This window comes from Acipenser ruthenus, unplaced genomic scaffold (assembly GCF_902713425.1).
Source record: "Acipenser ruthenus unplaced genomic scaffold, fAciRut3.2 maternal haplotype, whole genome shotgun sequence".
In the NCBI taxonomy this organism is placed as follows: domain Eukaryota; kingdom Metazoa; phylum Chordata; class Actinopteri; order Acipenseriformes; family Acipenseridae; genus Acipenser; species Acipenser ruthenus.
The window spans coordinates 24,709-30,790 of NW_026707277.1; the positions used below are offsets into that span (position 1 = coordinate 24,709).

Consider the following 6,082-nt stretch of genomic DNA (forward strand, 5'->3'; position numbering starts at 1 on the left):
TTTGTTTCTGTCTTTGACCATAGTTTCAGGGGAGAGCGCGAACGCAGTCCCCCACTACCAGAAATTATGCAGTCGAGATTCCCGCATTTGGGGAATTCGCAGGGGTCAGCACAGCCGGAGTGCAATGGCCGAGCCTCGCCCTGGGTGAACCACCTTCATGATCATGGTATCTCCCCTGCCAGGTAAGTATGAGTTGTACACATTGCGAGTCGTCACCCGTCCACAAGAGACATTTTTCAAAGAAACGGTGCCTACATCTGCAATTTAAAGAAACACTCTTTTCCTAATATAACATTTTCATTGTTATCATATCGCACTTTCCAGTCTGTTGGGTGTAATGGGTTCCTTCAGTTTTCAGTATAAGTATTTATAAATTGCATTCCCGTAATGCCTCTCGGTATATATTTGCATGCGCCTTTATCATTGGAGGACAAGATGCCAGGATTTACACAGGACGACGTCATTCGTGCAGCAGCATGTGAGATGTTCCGCAAAAGAAGCGACGGGTCTGTATACACGTCTGCGTAAACGAAATAAAAAAAAATGTAACAAATGTACGACTTTCAAAAAGAAAGCAAGCAAAACATTGGTCAAACATTTGTTAAGGTCACACATAATATAAATAAACTCGAACGAATGAACGGGTCACTAAATCCGTTCTTGGTTGATATGCTCGTTTTGTTCTCTTGTTTGGCACAATAATCTAAACACGCAGTTTGTGGCTTTAAAACATGTCTCGTTCTGTTACTATAATAAAAAGTACTTCATCAACTTTTATTTCTTTTTTTAATTAATTAAACTAACCATAACTAGCAAAACTCGTCAGTACTTTTGTCTTAACCCTGTTCACATTTGTTTGTATCGGACCGCTACTGGTAGTTTCGGCTTAGAATATAATACGATAACCCTTTCTGTCCTAACTCAGTTTTCAAAACCAGTAAAGGCTGATACAATACTTGTTCGTGTGTGGAATGGGACAATAAAAAAACAAAAAAAAGAAAACGATGTTTAGACTTACAGCTTCCAGGTTAGTAACATAAATAACAAGGGAAATAGCGCCCCCTGTCAAGCTGCAGAAAGAAAAGCTTACAGCACCTGGTATTCCCAGGCGGTCTCCCATCCAAGTACTAACCAGGCCCGACCTTGCTTAGCTTCCGAGATCAGACGAGATCGGGCGTTCTCAAGGTGGTATGGCCGTAAGCGAACGACAGTCTTGGTTTATCTCTTTCATAGTATTAAGTTAATATCATTCATGCAATGACAGGTTGGGGGAGGGATTTCCAGATCTCTAATTTGTCACAAACGTTAACATTTAAGCAGCTCTGGGCTCCACGTGTGCGGGCCCGTGTGTCCGTGTGTCTGTGTGTGTATATAGCAGCATTAAAAGTGCCATTAGATTCTTGCGAAATTGTATGTTCACAAAGTAGTAGCCACACGTTGGCATTGAAAGTGTTAAGTTCTCAAAGGCATCCATTTTGTATATTACCCTCTTTTAGTTTGAATCTGCAGCAGTGTTGTAATGGATCTCAGCTGTACTACTGAGCTGTGTTGCCGTTGGAGGACTGTATGCCCTGAAACCAATTTGATGTTTATTCTACAAAATAAATCCCCCTTTCAAACAACTCGTGTGGTTCTTTAGGCTGAGCAGTACGGCAAGGGTCCCTCTCCTCCAGTTAGAGACAGCATACATGTGGTTACATGATACATGGATGAAGGCTTATTGTGACCTGTTCGACTCCTCGAGACCATCACTTTCAATTCAAACACAAAATGTCTCGTTTTCAATCGCTCGACAACACCCACAGTACAGAAATGTGCATTAATGATCAACAAAATGAGAATACGTTAAAAAAAAAAAAAAAAAAGATGTAAAGCTGGTAGATTCGTATCTCAGAGGAACGGGAAATTAAAACAAGGTAAAGGCAATCATCTAAATAAAGCTGAATCAATAACGGATAACGACATAGAACGTCTGTACAGAACTGAAACACTGTTTTAAAAAAACAACTGTACCGCTGAACCTCGTCTTCTTTAATATTAGCAACTTTGTAACTTTGATACACGTGCCGCTGACTCGTTACTTTGTCTTCTCAAGATGAAACACTTCACAATACATGTACATAAAACACTTTGGTACTTTCTAGAACATTATACGCTCCGAAAGAAAAAACAAAATCTCATTCCCAGTCTGACAGAGCCACCTGCTGGAGATATATAGATAATCGCTAATTGCTTTCAATACCTGTGTTTTTAACTTTGACTATAACATCAGGGGAGAGCGCGAACGCGATTGCAGCCCTGCTTGTAAATCTGCTTGTATGTGGTTTTATGTTGTCTAATTAAAGTGTTTGTCTGCCAAGATATGATTTAAGGGGCTTAGTGGTCAGGTGGTTAAAGAAAAGCTCTTGTTACCGGGAGGTTCCTGGTTCAATCCCAGCTCAGCCACTGGCTCATTGTGTGTGACCCTGTCCCTGAGCAAGTCCCTTAACCTCCTTGTGCTCCTTCCTTCAAATGAGATGTAAAACCCAGGTCCTATTGTAAGTGACTCTGCAGCAGCAGCAGCAGCAGCAGCAGTTGTGATGCACAGTTTATCTGAATAAAAAACATCAACTAAATAAATAAAACTGATAAGCTCGAAAATGATTTCCAATTATTTAAAATAAAAATAAAAACTTTGATACAGACACTGCTGAGTCTTTACTTTTAGTCTTGTCAATAAAAAATAACGAAACATGGAAATAGATGTGCAGGAACCACGTAGCTATTTATTTGACAGTCAGAAAGCTAAAAACATTGAGCTCCTTTTAAAGAAAACCTGACTCCCTGTGTGACGAAGCCGCCTGCCGGAGAGTTGTTGAACAACTAGTGAGTGAGTTCCTTCCTCCGACGGGTTCGTGTTTGTTTCTGTCTTTGACCATAGTTTCAGGGGAGAGCGCGAACGCAGTCCCCCACTACCAGAAATTATGCAGTCGAGATTCCCGCATTTGGGGAATTCGCAGGGGTCAGCACAGCCGGAGTGCAATGGCCGAGCCTCGCCCTGGGTGAACCACCTTCATGATCATGGTATCTCCCCTGCCAGGTAAGTATGAGTTGTACACATTGCGAGTCGTCACCCGTCCACAAGAGACATTTTTCAAAGAAACGGTGCCTACATCTGCAATTTAAAGAAACACTCTTTTCCTAATATAACATTTTCATTGTTATCATATCGCACTTTCCAGTCTGTTGGGTGTAATGGGTTCCTTCAGTTTTCAGTATAAGTATTTATAAATTGCATTCCCGTAATGCCTCTCGGTATATATTTGCATGCGCCTTTATCATTGGAGGACAAGATGCCAGGATTTACACAGGACGACGTCATTCGTGCAGCAGCATGTGAGATGTTCCGCAAAAGAAGCGACGGGTCTGTATACACGTCTGCGTAAACGAAATAAAAAAAAATGTAACAAATGTACGACTTTCAAAAAGAAAGCAAGCAAAACATTGGTCAAACATTTGTTAAGGTCACACATAATATAAATAAACTCGAACGAATGAACGGGTCACTAAATCCGTTCTTGGTTGATATGCTCGTTTTGTTCTCTTGTTTGGCACAATAATCTAAACACGCAGTTTGTGGCTTTAAAACATGTCTCGTTCTGTTACTATAATAAAAAGTACTTCATCAACTTTTATTTCTTTTTTTAATTAATTAAACTAACCATAACTAGCAAAACTCGTCAGTACTTTTGTCTTAACCCTGTTCACATTTGTTTGTATCGGACCGCTACTGGTAGTTTCGGCTTAGAATATAATACGATAACCCTTTCTGTCCTAACTCAGTTTTCAAAACCAGTAAAGGCTGATACAATACTTGTTCGTGTGTGGAATGGGACAATAAAAAAACAAAAAAAAGAAAACGATGTTTAGACTTACAGCTTCCAGGTTAGTAACATAAATAACAAGGGAAATAGCGCCCCCTGTCAAGCTGCAGAAAGAAAAGCTTACAGCACCTGGTATTCCCAGGCGGTCTCCCATCCAAGTACTAACCAGGCCCGACCTTGCTTAGCTTCCGAGATCAGACGAGATCGGGCGTTCTCAAGGTGGTATGGCCGTAAGCGAACGACAGTCTTGGTTTATCTCTTTCATAGTATTAAGTTAATATCATTCATGCAATGACAGGTTGGGGGAGGGATTTCCAGATCTCTAATTTGTCACAAACGTTAACATTTAAGCAGCTCTGGGCTCCACGTGTGCGGGCCCGTGTGTCCGTGTGTCTGTGTGTGTATATAGCAGCATTAAAAGTGCCATTAGATTCTTGCGAAATTGTATGTTCACAAAGTAGTAGCCACACGTTGGCATTGAAAGTGTTAAGTTCTCAAAGGCATCCATTTTGTATATTACCCTCTTTTAGTTTGAATCTGCAGCAGTGTTGTAATGGATCTCAGCTGTACTACTGAGCTGTGTTGCCGTTGGAGGACTGTATGCCCTGAAACCAATTTGATGTTTATTCTACAAAATAAATCCCCCTTTCAAACAACTCGTGTGGTTCTTTAGGCTGAGCAGTACGGCAAGGGTCCCTCTCCTCCAGTTAGAGACAGCATACATGTGGTTACATGATACATGGATGAAGGCTTATTGTGACCTGTTCGACTCCTCGAGACCATCACTTTCAATTCAAACACAAAATGTCTCGTTTTCAATCGCTCGACAACACCCACAGTACAGAAATGTGCATTAATGATCAACAAAATGAGAATACGTTAAAAAAAAAAAAAAAAAAGATGTAAAGCTGGTAGATTCGTATCTCAGAGGAACGGGAAATTAAAACAAGGTAAAGGCAATCATCTAAATAAAGCTGAATCAATAACGGATAACGACATAGAACGTCTGTACAGAACTGAAACACTATGTTTTAAAAAAACAACTGTACCGCTGAACCTCGTCTTCTTTAATATTAGCAACTTTGTAACTTTGATACACGTGCCGCTGACTCGTTACTTTGTCTTCTCAAGATGAAACACTTCACAATACATGTACATAAAACACTTTGGTACTTTCTAGAACATTATACGCTCCGAAAGAAAAAACAAAATCTCATTCCCAGTCTGACAGAGCCACCTGCTGGAGATATATAGATAATCGCTAATTGCTTTCAATACCTGTGTTTTTAACTTTGACTATAACATCAGGGGAGAGCGCGAACGCGATTGCAGCCCTGCTTGTAAATCTGCTTGTATGTGGTTTTATGTTGTCTAATTAAAGTGTTTGTCTGCCAAGATATGATTTAAGGGGCTTAGTGGTCAGGTGGTTAAAGAAAAGCTCTTGTTACCGGGAGGTTCCTGGTTCAATCCCAGCTCAGCCACTGGCTCATTGTGTGTGACCCTGTCCCTGAGCAAGTCCCTTAACCTCCTTGTGCTCCTTCCTTCAAATGAGATGTAAAACCCAGGTCCTATTGTAAGTGACTCTGCAGCAGCAGCAGCAGCAGCAGCAGTTGTGATGCACAGTTTATCTGAATAAAAAACATCAACTAAATAAATAAAACTGATAAGCTCGAAAATGATTTCCAATTATTTAAAATAAAAATAAAAACTTTGATACAGACACTGCTGAGTCTTTACTTTTAGTCTTGTCAATAAAAAATAACGAAACATGGAAATAGATGTGCAGGAACCACGTAGCTATTTATTTGACAGTCAGAAAGCTAAAAACATTGAGCTCCTTTTAAAGAAAACCTGACTCCCTGTGTGACGAAGCCGCCTGCCGGAGAGTTGTTGAACAACTAGTGAGTGAGTTCCTTCCTCCGACGGGTTCGTGTTTGTTTCTGTCTTTGACCATAGTTTCAGGGGAGAGCGCGAACGCAGTCCCCCACTACCAGAAATTATGCAGTCGAGATTCCCGCATTTGGGGAATTCGCAGGGGTCAGCACAGCCGGAGTGCAATGGCCGAGCCTCGCCCTGGGTGAACCACCTTCATGATCATGGTATCTCCCCTGCCAGGTAAGTATGAGTTGTACACATTGCGAGTCGTCACCCGTCCACAAGAGACATTTTTCAAAGAAACGGTGCCTACATCTGCAATTTAAAGAAACACTCTTTTCCTA

At 41.0% G+C, this 6,082-nt stretch overlaps 5 non-coding genes across 5 annotated transcripts; all 5 read right to left on the minus strand.

Moving 5' to 3' along the window:
* Positions 1 to 26: 26 nt before the first annotated feature.
* On the minus strand, positions 27 to 190 carry LOC131725115 (U1 spliceosomal RNA). The gene has a single exon (XR_009320453.1). It is a non-coding gene; the product is annotated as a U1 spliceosomal RNA (small nuclear RNA).
* An 893-nt stretch (positions 191 to 1,083) lies between these two features.
* LOC131725104 (5S ribosomal RNA) lies at positions 1,084 to 1,202 on the minus strand. Its single transcript, XR_009320442.1, has one exon. It is a non-coding gene; the product is annotated as a 5S ribosomal RNA (ribosomal RNA).
* Positions 1,203 to 2,923: 1,721 nt separating this feature from the next.
* On the minus strand, positions 2,924 to 3,087 carry LOC131725116 (U1 spliceosomal RNA). The gene has a single exon (XR_009320454.1). It is a non-coding gene; the product is annotated as a U1 spliceosomal RNA (small nuclear RNA).
* An 893-nt stretch (positions 3,088 to 3,980) lies between these two features.
* Positions 3,981 to 4,099, minus strand: LOC131725105 (5S ribosomal RNA). Its single transcript, XR_009320443.1, has one exon. It is a non-coding gene; the product is annotated as a 5S ribosomal RNA (ribosomal RNA).
* A 1,723-nt stretch (positions 4,100 to 5,822) lies between these two features.
* On the minus strand, positions 5,823 to 5,986 carry LOC131725117 (U1 spliceosomal RNA). Its single transcript, XR_009320455.1, has one exon. It is a non-coding gene; the product is annotated as a U1 spliceosomal RNA (small nuclear RNA).
* Positions 5,987 to 6,082: the final 96 nt, after the last annotated feature.